Genomic DNA, 19,218 nt, shown 5'->3' on the forward strand with positions numbered 1-19,218 from the left:
AAACCAACTCTTGGTTTCGTTGATCTGCTCTACAGTTTTTTTAGATTCTATATTGTTTATTTCTGCTCCGATCTTTATTATTTCTCTTCTTCTGCTGGGTTTAGGCTGCCTTTGCTGTTCTGCTTCTATTTCCTTTAGGTGTGCTGTTAGATTTTGTATTGGGGATTTTTCTTGTTTCTTGAGATAGGCCTGGATTGCAATGTATTTTCCTCTCAGGACTGCCTTCGCTGCATCCCAAAGCGTTTGGATTGTTGTATTTTCATTTTCGTTTGTTTCCATATATATTTTAATTTCTTCTCTAATTGCCTGGTTGACCCACTCATTCGTTAGTAGGGTGTTCTTTAACCTCCATGCTTTTGGAGGTTTTCCAGACTTTTTCCTGTGGTTGATTTCAAGCTTCATAGCATTGTGGTCTGAAAGTATGCATGGTATAATTTCAATTCTTGTAAACTTATGAAGGGCTGTTTTGTGACCCAGTATATGATCTATCTTGGAGAATGTTCCATGTGCACTCGAGAAGAAAGTATATTCTGTTGCTTTGGGATGCAGAGTTCTAAATATATCTGTCAAGTCCATCTGATCCAATGTATCATTCAGGGCCCTTGTTTCTTTATTGACTGTGTGTCTAGATGATCTATCCATTTCTGTAAGTGGGGTGTTAAAGTCCCCTGCAATGACCACATTCTTATCAATAAGGTTGCTTATGTTTATGAGTAATTGTTTTATATATCTGGGGGCTCGGGTATTTGGCGCATAGACATTTATAATAGTTAGCTCTTCCTGGTGGATAGACCCTGTAATTATTATATAATGCCCTTCTTCATCTCTTGTTACAGCCTTTAATTTAAAGTCTAGTTTGTCTGATATAAGTATGGCTACTCCAGCTTTCTTTTGGCTTCCAGGAGCATGATAAATAGTTCTCCATCCCCTCACTCTCAATCTAAAGGTGTCCTCAGATCTAAAATGAGTCTCTTGTAGACAGCAAATAGATGGGTCTTGTTTTTTTATCCATTCTGATACCCTATGTCTTTTAGTTGGCGCATTTAATCCATTTACATTCAGTGTTATTATAGAAAGATATGGGTTTAGAGTCATTGTGATGTCTGTATGTTTTACGCTTGTAGTGATGTCTCTGGTACTTTGTCTCACAGGATCCCCCTTAGGATCTCTTGTAGGGCTGGTTTCGTGGTGACAAATTCCTTCAGTTTTTGTTTGTTTGGGAAGACCTTTATCTCTCCTTCTATTCTAAATGACAGACTTGCTGGATAAAGGATTCTCGGCTGCATATTTTTTCTGTTTAGCACACTGTAGATATCGTGCCAAGCCTTTCTGGCCTGCCAAGTTTCAAAGGAGAGATCAGTCACGAGTCTTATAGGTCTCCCTTTATATGTGAGGGCACATTTATCCCTTGCTGCTTTCAGAATTTTCTCTTTATCCTTGTATTTTGCCAGTTTCACTATGATATGTCGTGCAGAAGATCGATTCAAGTTACGTCTGAAGGGAGTTCTCTGTGCCTCTTGGATTTCAATGCCTTTTTCCTTCCCCAGTTCAGGGAAGTTCTCAGCTATAATTTGTTCAAGTACCCCTTCAGCACCTTTCCCTCTCTCTTCCTCCTCTGGGATACCAATTATGCGTATATTATTTTTTTTTAGTGTATCACTTAGTTGTCTAATTTTCCCCTCATACTCCTGGATTTTTTTATCTCTCTTTCTTTCAGCTTCCTCTTTCTCCATAACTTTATCTTCTAGTTCACCTATTCTCTCCTCTGCCTCTTCAAGCCGAGCCATCGTGGTTTCCATTTTGTTTTGCATTTCGTTTAAAGCGTTTTTCAGCTCCTCGTGACTGTTCCTTAGTCCCTCGATCTTTGTGGCAAGAGATTCTCTGCTGTCCTGTATACTGTTTTCAAGCCCAGCGATTAATTTTATGACTATTATTCTAAATTCACTTTCTGTTATATTATTTAAATCCTTTTTGATCAGTTCATTAGCTGTTGTTATTTCCTGGAGATTCTTCTGAGGGGAATTCTTCCGTTTGGTCATTTTGGAGAGTCCCTGGCGTGGTGAGGACCTGCAGTGCACTTCCCCTGTGCTGTGGTGTATAACTGGAGTTAGTGGGCGGGGCCGCAGTCCCACCCGATGTCTGCCCCCAGCCCACTGCTGGGGCCACAGTCAGACTGGTGTGTGCCTTCTCTTCCCCTCTCCTAGGGGCGGGATTCACTGTGGGGTGGCGTGTCCCGTCTGGGCTACTTGCACACTGCCAGGCTTGTGTTGCTGGGGATCTGGCGTATTAGCTGGGGTGGGTAGGCAAGGTGCACGGGGGCTGGAGGGGCAGGCTTAGCTCGCTTCTCCTTAGGTGATCCACTTCAGGAGGAGCCCTGTGGCAGCGGGAGGGAGTCAGATCCGCTGCCGGAGGTTTGGCTCCGCAGAAGCACAGAGGTGGGTGTTTGCGCGGAGCGAGCAAGTTCCCTGGCAGGAACTGGTTCCCTTTGGGATTTTGGCTGGGGGATGGGCGGGGGAAATGGCGCTGGCGCCTTTGTTCCCCGCCAAGCTGAGCTCTGCCGTCCGGGGGCTCAGCAGCTCTCCCTCCCTTTGTCCTCCAGCCTTCCCGCTTTCCGAGCAGAGCTGTTAACTTATGACCTCCCAGACGCTAAGTCGTGCTTGCTGTCGGAACACAGTCTGTCCGGCCCCTCCGCTTTTGCCAGCCAGACTCGGGGGCTCTGCTTGGCCGGCGAGCCGCCCCTCCGCCCCGGCTCCCTCCCGCCAGTCCGTGGAGCGCGCACCGCCTCGCCGCCCTTCCTACCCTCTTCCGTGGGCCTCTAGTCTGCGCTTGACTCCGGAGACTCCCTTCTGCTAATCCTCTGGCGGTTTTCTGGGTTCTTTAGGCAGGTGTAGGTGGAATCTAAGTGATCGGCAGGACGCGCTGTGAGCCCCACGTCCTCCTACGCCGCCATCTTCCGGAACCCTCCTCTATGTTGTTTTCAAGCCCAGCGATTAACTTTATGACTATTATTCTAAAATCATGGTCCGTTATATTGCTTAAATTGTTTTTGATCAATTCATTAGCTGTCGCTACTTCCTGGAGTTTCTTTTGAGGAGAATTCTTCCATTTTGTCATTTTGGATAGTCCCTGGAGTGGCACAGAACTGCAGGGCACTTCCCCTGTGTGCTGTCTGGAATAACTTGTGTTGGTGGGCGGGGCCACACTCAGACCGGATGTCTGACCTCAGCCCACCGCTGGGGCCACAGTCAGACTGGTGTGTACCTTACCTTCCCCTCTCCCAGGGGCAGGACTCACTGTGGAGTGGGGTGCCCCTGTCTGGGCTAGTTGCACACTGCCAGGCTTGTGGTGCTGCTTTGATGGGGTCTGGCGTATTAGCCGGGGTGGATCCGCAAGATGCACAGGGGCGGGAGGGGCAGGGTTAGCTCGCTTTGCCCACGGTGGTTCCCTGCGGGAGGGGCCCTGAAGCACCAGGAAGGGGCAGACCCATTGGAAGGATGGATCCACCGAAGCACAGCGTTGGGTGTTTGTGCGGTGCAAGCAAGTTTGGTGACAGGAACTGGTTCCCTTTGGGATTTTGGCTGGGGGATGGGAGAGGGAGATGGCGCTGACCAGCGCCTTTGTTTCCCTACCGAGCTGACCTCTGTCTTCCAGGGCTCAACACCTGCCCCTCCCGGTGTTGTCTTGCCCTCCTGCTCTCCGAGAAGAGCTGTTGACATATAACATTCCAGATGTTAAGTCCCGCTGACTGTCAGAACTCACGCAGTCCGCCCCCTCTACTTTTGCAAGCCAGACTCAGGGGCTCTGCCTTGCCTGGCGGGCTGCCCCTCCACTGCCCCGGCTCCCTCCTGCCAGCCCATGTAGCGCACACCACCTCTCTTCCCTTCCTACCCTCTTCCGTGGGCCTCTTGTCTATGCTTGGCTCTGGAGAGTGCGTTCTGCTAGTCTTCTGGCGGTTTTCTGGGTTATTTAGGCAGATGTAGGTGGAATCTAAGTGACCAGCAGGACACAGTGAGCCCAGCGTCCTCCTACGCCGCCATCTTCTCCAAAAAAAAAAGCGTGAACTCTTCTTTAAATGTCTGGTGGAATGCCCCTGGTAAGGTATCTGTCTCTGGACTTTTGTTTGCTGGGAGATTTTTAATTACCAATTCAATTTCTTTGCTTGGTATGGGACTGTTCAGGTTTTCAATTTCTTCTTGTTTCAATTTTGGTAGTTCATAAGTTTCAAAAAATTGATCCATTTTTTTCCCCAGGTTGCCTAATTTGTTGGCATATATAATGTTTTCATGATATTTTCTTATAATTGTTTGTATTTCTGTGGTGTTGGTTGTGATCTCTCCTCTCATTCATGATTTTATTTATTTGGTTCCTTTCTCTTTTCAATAAGTCTGTAGGGGGTTATCAACTTTATTCATTTTTTTCGAAGACTTACTCCTGGTTTCATTGATCTGTTCTGGAATTTTTATTGTTGTTTGTTTGTTTGTTTGTTTGTTTGTTTGTTTCTCTATCATTGGTTTTCTGCTGTAATCTTCATTATTTCTCTTCTTCTGCTGGCTTTTATCGCAATGTTTTGCTCTCATCCTAGCTCCTTTTGGTGTAAGAGTGGGATGTTTGAGACTTTTCTTCCTTCTTGAGGAAGGCTATGTACTTCCCTCTTAGGACCACTTTTTCTGTATCCCAGAGGTTTTGGACCATAGTGTTTTCATTTTCACTTGGTTCCATGTATTTTTTTAAATTACTTCTTTAATTGCCTAGTTGACCCATTCATTTTCCAGTAGGATGCTCTTTATCCTGCATATATTTGTAGTCCTTCTAAATTTTTTCTTGTGGTTGACTTCAAGTGTCTTAGTGTTGTGTTCAGAAAAGATGCATGGTATGATATTTATCTTTTTGTATGGCTGAAGCCTGATTTGTGACCCAGCATGTGACCTACTCTGGAGAATATCTCATGTGCACTTGAGAAGAATGTGGATTCTGCAGCTTTAGAATGAAGTGTTCTAAATATATCTGTTAAGTCCTTCCGTTTCAATGTTTATCCAAAGCTATTGTTTCCTTGCTGATTTCCTCTTAGATGATCTATCTATAGATGTAAGAGGGGTGTTAAAGCCCCCCCCACACACACACACAATTATTGTAATACCATTGATTAGTTCTTTTATGTTTGTTATTAATTTATTTGTGTATTCGGGTGTACCAAGTAGAGGGGCAAAAATATTTACATTTTGGCTCGTTTTCTGTCCCTTATGCATTTTAAAATCTTGTTGTGTGCTCTGCACTTGTGAGCGCTGCTATGTTAAAGGGCAGTCATACACTGTCCACGGCCTGGCCCTTCAGGAGGTGTTTTCCTGAGTTTGTTACTTGCTTTTTGTTCTTGTGACTTTGGCTATTTTATTACCCTACTCGTAGTGGTATTTTGGACCTTCCACCAGGTGTGCCTTGATTTGTTCCCTGTATTAGTCCTGTGTTTAAGGCAAATTCCCTTACCAAATATTTTCTTGTCTCATCTTCCTGTGATCTGCCTTCTTACCTTGTGAAGTGCCCAAACCCTCTCTCCCTTTCCTCTGCTCAGGATCATATATAAGGCTCAATTCCTTGGCTGTCTTTTTGGAGTCTCATATCTTTGTGGGGCTCCTGTACACAATTACAGTGGCTTTTCTACCAATAACTTGACTGATTATTGTGTTTCATCTGTCAGACCTTTTCTTTTGTTAACCATCTCCACTTTGGGCTGCTTTGCCTGCAGCGCAGCAGTCCTTAGTCCAATTCTCCAACTTGGCCCTATCATCCTGTGAAAGCAGCTTTTCTCCTAAATTGTACCAAATTGGGAATGCTTCTACCCTGAGTATCTAATCTTGTTTATTTCATACAGCTATATCTGGCATCTTTGCACCTGTTCCTATTTTAGGCTTTTGCCTCTCCCTCACTATTCTGGTGGCTCTGTACAGCCTCTGTATTTTGGGGTGCCTTTTCACCTCCTAATCCTGGCACTATTGTGCCTGACTATTCTCGGGCTGACTTTGCACCCCCTTATTTTTGGAGTGCCAATCTGCTTTATCCAAACTCAAGTGTGAGCATTTTATGGCTTTGTATTTATTTATGCCTTGTTAACCCGCTGTGTAATCCCAGGGGATTCCTAAGCTTATCCCCCACAAGAGGGTATGGGGTAGAGTTCTGCGGAGCTGGGGAAAAAAAAAAAAAACAACAACCCTCGGTGACTATCTTTGTTGTTGCCTGCTGCTCACTTGAAAAACTCTTATAGTATGAAATGGCTTTCTTGCAAGTAGTCTTATGTTCTACCTTTTCCTTACCCAAAGAGCAACACAGTCAACACAAAACCCTCTTGAAATTCTATGAAACATTTTACTTTCAACTCTTCTGATACAGAGAGGATAATCTCCATGAAATAAAGTAGGGTTTATATTACACTATTTTAACATGTAAATTTGTCATACTGGATATCAAATATTAGTATCAAAATTGAAGTATAAATGTAAAAAATTAAATGAACTTATTTTCTCATTTTGATATTAGCTTCCTTGCTTAAAGAATTCATCAACAACAACAACAACAACAACAAAAATTCCCGAGAAAGACCAGACACTGAACTTATTACTCAAGGATTTTTTTTAAAACAATTGCCTTAAAGATACCAAAAGAACAAAAGGAAGAAGACATCGGGGGAAGCCAAGAATACAACATTAACAAAATAAAATATCAACAAAGTTAGAAAACAAGTGAACCCAAAATGAAATTCTGGAGTGGAAAAGTATAATAGCTGCAGTAAAAAAAAAAAAAAAAAAAAAATCCGTAGAGGCATACAAAAATCAGGTTAGAATGAAAAGGAAAAAAAATATTAAGTAAACTTAAAGGTAGAAAAAGTAGAAATTAAATCTGGTAAATAAAAAAGATTGATGAAAAAAGAACAGAACATGGGATACCTAAAGACACTATCATGTGGACTAACATATAGATTGTAGGAGTTCCAATATAGAAGAGAAGAAGTTTGGGAGGAGGGATTCCTTGTGGAAATAGTAGCTAAAAACTTCCCAGATTAGATGAACATGAATATAAATATCCCAAACCTTAAACTCCAAGTAAGATGAATTCAAAGAGACACACACTGACATTATACCTGTCAGAATCTCAGTTTTTTATGAGAATAGAATAATCCTTCCTAAAATTCAAACAAAACCTCAAGAGACCCCACATAACCAAAACTATCTTGAAAAGGAAGAACAGGGTCAAGAATATTGCACTCCTAAATCAAAAGTTACTATAAAGCTATAGTTCTGAAAACAGTGTGGTACTGGCATCAACACATACAAATCAATGAAACAGACCAGATTAACAAGATATGAACTTCACATTTGTGGTTACATAATTCTTGTCATAGTGATCTTACTATGCAATGTGTAAACAACAGTTTTATCAAAAAAATAATGCTGAAAAACCACAACACATGCAAAAGAATAAAGTTGGAAGCTTACTTTGTCATATGCAAAAATTAATTTGAAGAAAAAGTTCAAAGTCCTGGGGTGGCTGGGTGGCTCAGTCAGTTAAGTTTCCAACGTGGGCTCAGGTCATGATCTTACAGTTTGTGGATTCAAGCCCCACATCAGGCTCTTGTGCTGACAGTTTGGAGCCTGGAGCCTGCTTCATATTTTGTGTCTCCTCTCCCTTCCCCTCCCCCCTCTGGTCTCACTCTGTGTGTGTCTCTCTCTCACAAACAAACAAACATTAGCTTTTTAAACAAAAAGTACAAAGTCCTAAACATAGAACCTAAAATTATAAAACTCTTAGGTGATAATATAGGGCAAAATCTTCCCAACATTGGTATTGACAGTGATTTCCTGGACATGACATCAAAACAACAGGCAGTAACAGAAATATAGGGCCTTATGAAAACTAAAGATGTATGTGCATGAAAGGGCACTATCCACAGAGTAAAAAAGATAATCCACAAAATGGAAGAAAATACTTGTTAATCACGTCTTAAATAAAATTAATACAGATATACAGAATACAGATAGAACTCCAAAAATCAAAACAAGAAGAAAATTCAATTAAAAAATGGAAAGCCTTTTTCAGGAGGGAGGGAAATGGTGGAATAGGAGAACCCTGAGCTCACTTCACCCATTTCATATAACTGGGTAACATTCACATCAGTATAAATAACCCAGACATTGATCTGAAGACTGACAGTACAAACTCCACAACTAAATGTAGAGAAGAACCCACACCGAAGGAAATAGGAAGGGTGGAGACCCAGTGGGCAGATAACTGGACCATGGACCTTCCATGGGATGGAGTAAGCCATGGGCTTACTAAATAGACTAACACACCAGAAATCCCACACAGGAAAGCTAAAGCGATAATATTTCGTCTTCAAAACCAGAGGGAACAAATTTCATGATGTCTTACAATTAGAGAGATGTAAAGCCTGGATTTTTAAAAACCAGCAGGCTTGCTTCTGGGGGTCCCACGGGTGAGAAAAAATAGAGTGCCTCTCCTTAAATACATAACACCACAAACAGCCTCACAGAGATACAGCATAGTAATAACAGTTTGAAAATTTTACAAATCTCAATGTATGTCCCAGAGAGACAATGTTTACTGAGGGACTTCTCTAGGAACAAAGAGAACAAAGCCCCAGACTGATCAACTGATACCGTAGGGAGAAAACCTTGCCCATAAGAGACCAAGAAAGCCATTGCAGATGACTGGAGTAAAGGCAAAAGCACCCAACACAACAGCAAAATGCAAACAACACACATAGAAGACAACCCTCAGGTTCCAGGTTCAGATGAACAGAAGACAGCACACCGCAGGGCACTACAGGACCTCTTCTTCATAACCACTACTTTGAAGAGTAGGAGATGCAGCTGACCTTCCTAACACAGAGAAACAGACATGCAGACTGAGGCAAAGTTAGGAGGGAGAGGAACATGTCCCAAATGAAAGAATAGGACAAAAATCACACTGAGAGACCTAAACAAACAAATAAAAGTATCATGCCTGAAAGATAATTTAAGGTAATTATTATAAAAGTACTCACTGGACATGAGAAAACAGTGGAGGATATCAATGAATGTTGCCATTTGCTTGAACATGGATGGAACTGGAGGATATTATGCTAAGTGAAATAATTCAGAGAAAGAGATCATCATAAGATCTCACTCATATGATGTGGAATTTAAAAAACAAATAGATGAACATATGGGAAGGGAAGGAAAAATAAGAAAACAGAGAGGGAGGCAAACTATAAGAGACTCTTAAATAGAACAGACTGCGTTGCAGGAGGTGGGGGGTGGGTGAGTGAATGGGCATTAAGGAGGGCACTTGTTGGGATGAGTACTGGGTGTCATATATAAGTGATGAAGCACTGGGTTCTACTCCTGAAACTAATACTACATTGTATGTTAACTAACTTGAATTTAAATAAATAAACTTTTAAAAAGATGAACAAATAAAATCAAAAACACATAGAAGAAAGCAAATAATAAGTGTTAGAGAAGAAATAAATAATGTAGAAACTAAAAACAACAACAAGAACAACAACAAAGAATAGAAAGATCAGTGTTTGGGGGGAAGACGGTAGTGGAATTGTAGGACCAGAAACTTACACTGTAGTACATACATAACTAAATAACTATCAAATCATCCGAAATAGCCCATAAATCAACCTGCCTGAAAAAACAAACTCCACAACTGAAGAGAGGGAAAGGACACATCAAAGAAGTCAGGAAGCATGGAGACCTGCCTTCAGGGAGAAATATATTCTGGGTATGACAGAAGGGAGGGAGCTTTGGTCACAGAGAGGTGAGAAAGAAGAGCACACAGGGCAACAAAGAGGGCCTTTTGTAAAGCCATTGACTGGGAAAATGAGACAGTCTAAATTTCATTCATTCTTGCAACAAGCTGTGTTTAAGGCCTAGAGTTGTAAAGGTCAGCAGGCTGGCTGGGATAGAGCCTATAGGGCACTCCTGGAGAGAAGGCAGGCAAACAAACTGGAAGCAGACAATGTGTAAACAGTGATGTGAAGAATGCCTGGAGCACACAGGGGGAGATTGTTCATTTTTCTTGAACTACATCTTTAAGAGGGAGTATTCATGGAGACAGGTCTCTGGAAAGAAAGGAACCAGTTGGTGCCATTTCCTTCTCCTGGTACTCAGCATAAACATAGAGCCATCTTCTGGAAGTAATGCAGCACACACACTGGCTGTCTAACTTGCTTACTAAGTCCCACCTCCTACATTGTGGCACAACTTCACTCTCAATCAAGTTTGCTCCAGTCCCACTACAGGAGGTCCCCACTGTTCTTAGACCAAAACAAACCTCACCCACACCACATTTATAGCAGCGGTATTAACAGTAGCCATACTGTGGCAAGAGCCCAAATCTCTACCAATTGAAGACATATATAATGATATGTAATGAAACATTACTGAGCCATCAAAAAGAATGAGATCTTGTCATATGCAACAACATGGATAGAGGTAGAATATATTATGCTAAGCAAAATAAGTCAGTCACAGAAACACAAACATGATTTCATTCATGTGTGGAATTTAAGAAACACAACAGATAAACATTGGAGGTTGGGGGGCGGGGAGAGATAGAGAGCCAAATCGGGAAACATAGTTTAACTGTAGAGAACAAAGTGATGGTTACAAGAGGGGTGGTGGATGGAGGGATGAGTTAAGTAGGTGATGGAGATTAAAGAGGGCACTTATAATGAGCACTGGGTATGTACAGAACTGAACGGTACACTTGAAACTAATATTACATTGTATGTTAACTATACTAGAATTTAAATAAAAACCATTTCTAAAAAGATAAAAAAGAGTTCAGGAGAAGGGACAGGTAGTGGAGGCCAAGAGATGACCGTATTTCACTGACCTCTTCCTTTTTCCTCACCAAACCCTGCTTGTCCCCACCACCACAGTCAGCTCCTCCCAAGATGGAATCTTGGCTCCTGTTCTATCAGTTCATGCTAATCTCACACATAGAGACCTTCAGATGAAGTAAGAAGAAAACTACTTTGGCAACAGTGAAAAATGTGTACTAAACATTATTATACTGACAACTGGTTCTTCTTATGAAAGCCATGGCCTGTGTCACCTTCTCTTTGTCTAGTTGTAGGGTGAGATGAAGTGTGTCCTCCCTTCCCCCAATAAGTCACCAGGTAGCATCAGTGGGGCTTAAGAGTACTGTCTCCCTTTCACAACACACACCAGAAAAAAAAAAAAAATTCTTTCACCAAAATCACGGTGGTCTCAAGGCTGGAGCTGCTTCCTGAGTGGTTTTTGCTGAAAACATATGAAAGTCACAAAAGCCACCAGGGTAAAGGAACAATATTGGGACTTAGCAATGGACAGGGCAAAAGACCTGGGCAGAAAGATCTGGCAAAGCAGAAAGATTGGGAAAATAAGAGGTTGAAAACCTGTTATAGGATAAAGAGTTGAGAACTCAATACACACGCCAAAGCTGGAAAAAGGCTTAGGAAAGACATAAGAAAATCCCATCCTTTCAATACTGATTTGGAAGATCTGTACGAGCACAAAGTGAAGGTTGAAACAAAGTTTTCAACTCTCTTAAGAGTTGACAGAGGGGCGCCTGGGTGGCTCGGTTGGTTAAGCGTCCGACTTCAGCTCAGGTCACGATCTCGCGGTCCGTGAGTTGGAGCCCCGCATCGGGCTCTGGGCTGATGGCTCAGAGCCTGGAGCCTGCTTCCGATTCTGTGTCTCCCTCTCTCCCTGCCCCTCCCCCATTCATGCTCTGTCTTCTCTCTGTCTCAAAAATAAATAAACGTTAAAAAAAAAGAGTTGACAGAATGCTAGAATTCAATGACAGCCTGCAAACAGTGGAAGAATAATTTTCCTTTTTTCTGTCCCTTTTAAGTGCTTTCTTATATCTAGGCAGTTAGCTAAACCCCAACAAAACACTAGTTAAGCACCAAATTAACCAAACACAGAATTCAATAGTTACATGTGACAACTGATATACATTTTACAAAAATAGTTTAGAAACCCATTAAAAAACCTAGGTAAATAACACAAGAAAACAAAGAGTAAAATAAACCTCAGAGAGCAGAAAAAACTGGATTTCTAGAATTGCTTCATTATAATATTCAATATGTTCAGTTTTCTACAAAAGTGATGAGTTATGAGAGGATCCAAGATGGCAGAATAGCATGGAAGTTTTTTGTGTGTCTCCCATCCATGAAATATAGCCAGACCAACACTAAACCATCCTACACACCTAGAAAACTTAGTGGAGGATTAACACAACAATCTGCACAACCTGAACCACAGAACTCAGCAGGTAGGTGACACAGAGAGGTTAACTGGGGGAGAGAGAAGCCATGGAGGGCAGAGAGAGGATGGAGATGGGGCGGGGGGAATACAGGGAAAGCACACCTCCCCAAAAGCAGCTGGAGAGAAAGTGGAAAATTGGAAACAGCCACAGGGTCTAAACTAAACAAGGAGAAAGGAGAAAGGAGAGGGTTTAAATTCCACTAACGGTAAACAAGGGGAGTGCAAAGGCTGCAACTCCATAGCTCAATACCTGTCAGTGCTCTGGTGGGGAAGGTGAATCCCCAGGAACAGAGTGGGGTCTGGGAGGTTCTCAGGCACACAGGGAAAAGCGGTTCCACTGTTGGAAGGACATTTGGTAGAGACCAGCAGACCCCGGAAGGAAGCCACATTCGCCGGTGCTGGAACAAGGTCCTTAAGGGTGAAGCCTGGTACCAGATGTGTGTTGTGATTTTCCATAATCCCTGAAATGCTGCTGCTACACTATCTCGAGAACTTTTCCTGGGGCAGGCTGGCATCGGGCAGTAGTCTCAGGGCACTGGGAGCAGCAGTGTCCAGCAAGAGTTCCTAGGTGCAGCCGAGGTTCAGCCATTGCTCATTTGGCCATTGCTCAGTGAGACCCTCCTGCAGAGGGGCGGAACAGGTCAAAGCCACAGTCCTTCAGAAGAAAGGGGCCAGGGGAAACAACCACATCTGAGACAAAACTCGGGACACAAGTACTGCCTGGGGCCTGGTCACGGAGAGTGCAAAAGCGAGCAGTGGACGGAAGCTGAAGACAGAGAATGGGTGCATGATTGCTCATCAGGGAGAACAGAGCTCCAATACTAGAGACCGGGTAGCTGGGTGATGCCATTTTTACAGCTCCAGTGTACGTGCATACGCACCTGCCAGCGCCACAACACTCCACCCCAGTAGGGTACCAGCGCCATCTAGTGGAAAAGGGAGCAGTTACACTGAGCCCCGCCCAACTGGGCCAACATCGCTTTTCAAGAACACAATTCTCACCGCCTAGTTATGGACTATAAAGTGCTTCATAGTCTGACTTTTAGGGGAAAACGAAGTAATTTCGGTCTATTTCAGTCTGTTAGTAGGTCCATCTATTCAATTTACTTTCTTTTTTTTTTTTTTCACTTGTTCACCTCTTTTCTTTTTCTTGAATACAGAAAGAGAAAAAACTCATTTTTATTTTCAATTTTCATTAAAAATATTTTTCTTTATTTTTTTTTCTATTTTTTTACTTTTGTGTAATTTTTTTTCAAATTCTATTTTACTTCCATCATTTTATTTTAGTCTACTTGAGTGTATTCACGTTTTCGAATTTTCAAACAATTTCCTTTTTTTCCTTTTTCTTCTTTCTCTTTTTCGTTTCTTTTCTTTTTCTTGTATATAGAAAGAGAAAAAAATTCATTTTTATTTTTAATATTTAGTAAAAATATTTTAAAAAATTTTTCCTGCTATACTCTTTACTTTGGTGTAAATATTTTCAAATTTTATTTTACTTCCTTAATTTCATCTTAGTCTACTTCAGCGTATTAATTTTTTCAAATTTTCAAACGATTTCCTTTTTTCTCCCCCCCCCCTTTTTTCTCTAATATATCTAGTAACTTTCAACACCCAGACGAAAACACACCTAGGATCTAGCATCATTTATTCAATTGTGTGTGTGTGTGTGTGTGTGTGTGTGTGTGTGTGTGTTGAATTTTTTAATTTTAATATTTTTTAATTTTAATTTTTTAATTTTTAATTTTTCTACCTCATTAATTCCTTTTCTCCCTTCAAAATGATGAAAGGAAGGAATTCTCCCCAAAAGAAAGAGCAGGAAAAAACGACAGCCAGGGACTTAACCAATACATATACAAGCAAGGTATCTGAACCAGAATTTAGAATCATAATAATAAGAATGCTAGCTGGAGTCAAAAATAGATTAGAATCCCTTTCTGCAGAGATAAAAGAAGTTAAAAAAATGGCCAGAATGAAATTAAAAAATGCTATAACTGAGGTGCAATCACGGATGGATGCAGCAGTGGCAAGGATGGATGAGGCAGAAGAGAGAATCAGCGATATAGAGGACAAACTTATTTGAATAATGAAGCAGGAAAAATGAGGGACACTAAGGCAAAAGAGCATGATTTAACAGTTAGAGAAATCAGTCACTCATTAAAAAGGAACAACATCAGTAGCATAGGGGTCCCAAAAGAGGAAGAGAGAGAAATAGGAGAAAAACACAAAATCAGAAAAATACGCAGCCAAGAATTCCTTACCCAGCAAGGCTGTCATTCAAAATAGAAGGAGAAGGAAAGATAAAAAGTTTCCCAGACAAACAAAAATTAAAGGATTTTGTGACCACCAAACCAGCCCTGCAAGAAATCTTAAGGGGGACTCTCTGAGGAGAGAAAAGATGAAAAATAAATAAATAAATAAATAAATAAATAAATAAATAAATAATACCAAAAGCAACAAAAATTAGAAAGGACCAGAGAACACCACCAGAAACTCCAACTCTACAAGGATCATAATGGCAATAAATTCATATCTTCCAGGACTCAATGGACTCAATGCTCCAATCAAAAGACATAGGGTAACAAAATGGATAAGAAACAAGATCCATATATACGCTGTTTAAAAGAGACCCACTTTAGACCTAAGGACATGTTCAGATTGAAATAAGGGGATGGAGAACCATCTATCATGCTAATGGTCAAAAAAGAAAGCCGGAGTAACCATACTTATATCAGACAATCTAAACTTTAAAATAAAGACTGTATCAAGAAATGCGGAAGGGCATTATATCATAATCCAGGGCTCTATCCACCAAGGAGAACTAAGATTTGAAACATTTATGCACCAAATGTGGCAGCACCCAAATCTATAAATCAATGAAACACAAACAATCAATGAAACACAGAAACTCATTGATAGTAATAGCATAATAGTAGGAGACCTTAACACCCCAATGATAGCAATGGACAGATCATCTAATAAAAAAATCTAATCAAAAAAGCAAACAATGGCTTTGAATGACACACTGGACCACATGGACTTCACAGATATATTCAGAATATTTCATCTTCTAAAGCAGCAGAATATACTTCTTCTCCAGTGCACATGGAACGTTCTCCAGGATAGACCATATACTGGGACACAAATCAACCCTAAATAAGTACAAAAAGATCAAGATCATGCAGTGCATATTTTCAGGCCACAACGCTATGAAACTCGACATCAACCACAAGAAAAAAATTGGAAGGGTAACAAGTACTTGGAGACTGAAGAACATCCTACTAAAGAATGAATGGGCAGTTAAAGAGGAAATTAAAAAGTATATTGAAGTTAATGAAAATGATAACACCACAACCCCAAACCTCTGGGGCGCAGCAAAGCCAGTCATAAGAGGAAAGTATATAGCAATCCAGGCCTTCCTAAAGAAGGAAGAAAGATCTCAGATACACAACCTAAACCTAGGGCTTAAGGAGCTGGAAAAAGAATAGCAAGTAAAACCCAAAACCAGGAGAAGACAGGAAATAATAAAGATTAGAGCAGAAATTAATGCTATCGAAACCAACCAACCAACCAACCAAACAAACAAACAAACAAACAAACAGTAGAACAGATCAATGAAACCAGAAGTTGGTTCTTTGAAAAAATTAACAAACTTGATAAACCACTAGCCAGTTTGATCACAAAGAAATAGGAAAGGACCCAAACAAATAAAATCAAGAATGAAAGAGGAGTGATCACAACCAACACAGCAGGAATAAAAACAATAATAAGCGAATATTATGAGCAATTATATGCCAATAAAATAGTCAATCTGGAAGAAGTGGACAAATTCCTAGAAACACATACAGTGCCAAAACTGAAACAGGAAGAAAAGGAAAATTTGAACAGACCCATAACCAGGAAGGAAATCAAATTAGTAATCAAAAATCTGCCAGAAAACAAGAGTCCAGCACCAGATGGCTTTCCAGGGGAATTCTACCAAACATTTAAGGAAGAGTTAACACCTATTCTCTTGAAAATGTTCCAAAAAATAATAATGGAAGGAAAACTTCCAAACTCTTTCTATGAAGCCAGAATTACCTTGATTCCAAAACAGACAGAGACCCCACTAAAAAGGAGTACTATAGGCCAATTTCCCTGATGAACATGGATGCAAAAATCCTCAACAAGATATTAGGCAACCGGATCCAACAATACATTAAAAAAATTATTCACCACGACCAAGTGGGATTTGTACATGGGATGCAGGACTGGTTCAATATCTGTGAAACAATCAATGTGATTCATCACCTCAATAAAAGAAAGGACAAAAACCACATCATCCTCTCAATTGATGCAGAGAAAGCATTTGACAAAATACAGCATCATTTCTTAATAAAATCCCTCAAGAAAGTAGGAATAGAAGGAGCATACCTCGAGATCATAAAAGCCATATATGAACAACCCAACGCTAATATCATCCTCAATGAGGAAAAACTGAGAGCTTTCTCCCTAAGGTCAGGAACAAGACAGGGATGTCCACTCTCACCAATGTTATTCAACATAATATTGGAAGTCTTAATCTCTGCAGACAACACAAAGGAATAGGCATCCAAATTGGCCAGGAGGAGGTTAGACTTTCACTCCTCGCAGATGGCATGATACTTTATATTGAAAACCCTAAAGATTCCACAAAAAACTGCTAGAACTGATTCATGAATTCAGCAAAGTTGCAGGATAAAAAATGAATGTACAGAAATTGGTTGTATTCCTATACACCAACAATGAAGCAACAGAAAGAGAAATCAAGGAATTGATCCCATTTACAATTCCACCAAAAACCATAAAATAGTTAGGAATAAATCTAACCAAAGAGGTGAAAATTCTATACACTGAAAAGTATAGAAAGTTTAGGAAAGAAATTGAAAAAGACAAAAAAAAAAAAAAAAAAAAAAAAAAGGAAAAAGATTCCATGCTCTTGCATGGGAAGAACAAACATTGTTAAAATGTCGACACTACCCAAGGCAATCTACATATTCAATGCAATCCCTATCAAAATAACACCAACATACTTCACAGAGCTAGAACAAATAATCCTAAAATCTGTATGGAACCAGAAAAGACCCTGAATAGCCAAAGCAATCTTGAACAATAAAACCAAAGCAGGAGGCATTACAATCTCAGACTTCAAGCTGTGTACTACAAAGCTGTAATCATCAAGACAGTATGGTACTGGCACAAGAACAGACACTTAGATCAATGGGACAGAATAGAGAACCGTAAATGGACCCACAAACGTATGGCCAACTAATCTTTGACAAAGCAGGAAAGAATATCCAATGGAATGAAGACAGTCTCTTCAGCAAGTGGTGCTGGGTAAACGGGATAGTGACATGCAGAAGAATGAACCTGGACCACTTTCTTACCCCATGCACAAAAATAAACTCAAAATGGATGAAAGACCTCAATGTAAGACAGGAAGCCATCAAAATCCTTGAGGAGAAAGCAGGCAAAAACCTCTTTGATCTTGCCGCAGCAACTTCTTACTCAACACATCTCTGGAGGCAAGGGAAACAAAAGAAAAAATGAACTACTGGGACCTCATCAAAATAAAAAGCTTCTCCACAGAGAAGGAAATAATCAGCAAAACTAAAAGGCAACCAGCAGAATGGGAGAAGATATTTGCAAATGACATATCAGATAAAGGGTTAGTATCCAAAATCTACAAAGAACTTATCAAACTCAACCCCCAAAAAGCAAGTAATCCAGTGAAGAAATGGGCAAGAGACATGAATAGACACTTCTCTGAAGAAGACACCAGATGGCCAACGAACACATGAAAAAATGCTCAACTTCACTCATCATCAGGGAAATACAAATCAAAACCACAATGAGATACCACCTCACACCTGTCAGAATGGTTAACAAGTCAGCAGCAACAGATGTTGGCGAGGATGCATTGTTGGCAGGAATGCAAGCTGGTACAGCCTCTCTGGAAAACAGTATGGAGGCTTCTCAAAAATGTAAAAATAGAATGACCCTACATCCCAGCATTGCACTACTAGGCAACTATCCACAGGATACAGGGGTGCTGTTTCGGAGGGAGGCATGCACCCCCATGTTTATAGCAGCACTATCAACAATAGCCAAAGTAGGGAAAGAGCCCAGATGTCCATCGATGGATGAATGGATAAAGAAGATGTGGTACATATATATACAATGGAGTATTCCTCGGCAACCGAAAAGAATGAAATCTTGCTATTTGCAACTACTTGAATGGAACTGGATGGTATTATGCTAAGTGAAATTAGTCAGTCAGAGAAAGACAAAAATCATATGACTTCACTCATATGAGGACTTTAAGAGACAAAGCATATGAACATAAGGGAAGGGAACCAAAAATAATATAAAAACAGGGAGGGGGACAAAACAGAAGACACTCATAAATATGGAGAACAAACTCATAAATATGGAGGCGTTGTGGGAGGGGGGATGGGCTAAATGGGTAAGGCCGCACTAAGGAATCTACTTCTGAAATCATTGGTGCAGTATATGCTAACTAATTTGGATGTAAATGTTAAAAAATAAAAATAAAACAAGTTTTTAAAAAAGCCGCAGTAAGAAAATAAGAACATTCTGTGAGTCTGTCAGTGATACAAAAAATGAATAACTTTCAGAGATCATGTGGTTTCAGTTGAATTAAACACTAAGTAACCTTTTCTAAATTATGTAAATGATTTGGTAATTATTCCAAATTTTTTTCTCCATCGTCCTGAAATAGGGATAGAAAGTTTTTTCTCTTCTTTACCCTCAATGCAAGTGATTCCTGTTACAGAAAATCATCAACCTATTTAATTCATTGCACCTATCTCCTACTTGTCGTAAAGTGTGCAGTAAGGAGAATAATTTCATAGTTGAATGGCCAGGA

Source organism: Panthera leo, chromosome Y (genome assembly GCF_018350215.1).
Source record: "Panthera leo isolate Ple1 chromosome Y, P.leo_Ple1_pat1.1, whole genome shotgun sequence".
Taxonomy (NCBI): domain Eukaryota; kingdom Metazoa; phylum Chordata; class Mammalia; order Carnivora; family Felidae; genus Panthera; species Panthera leo.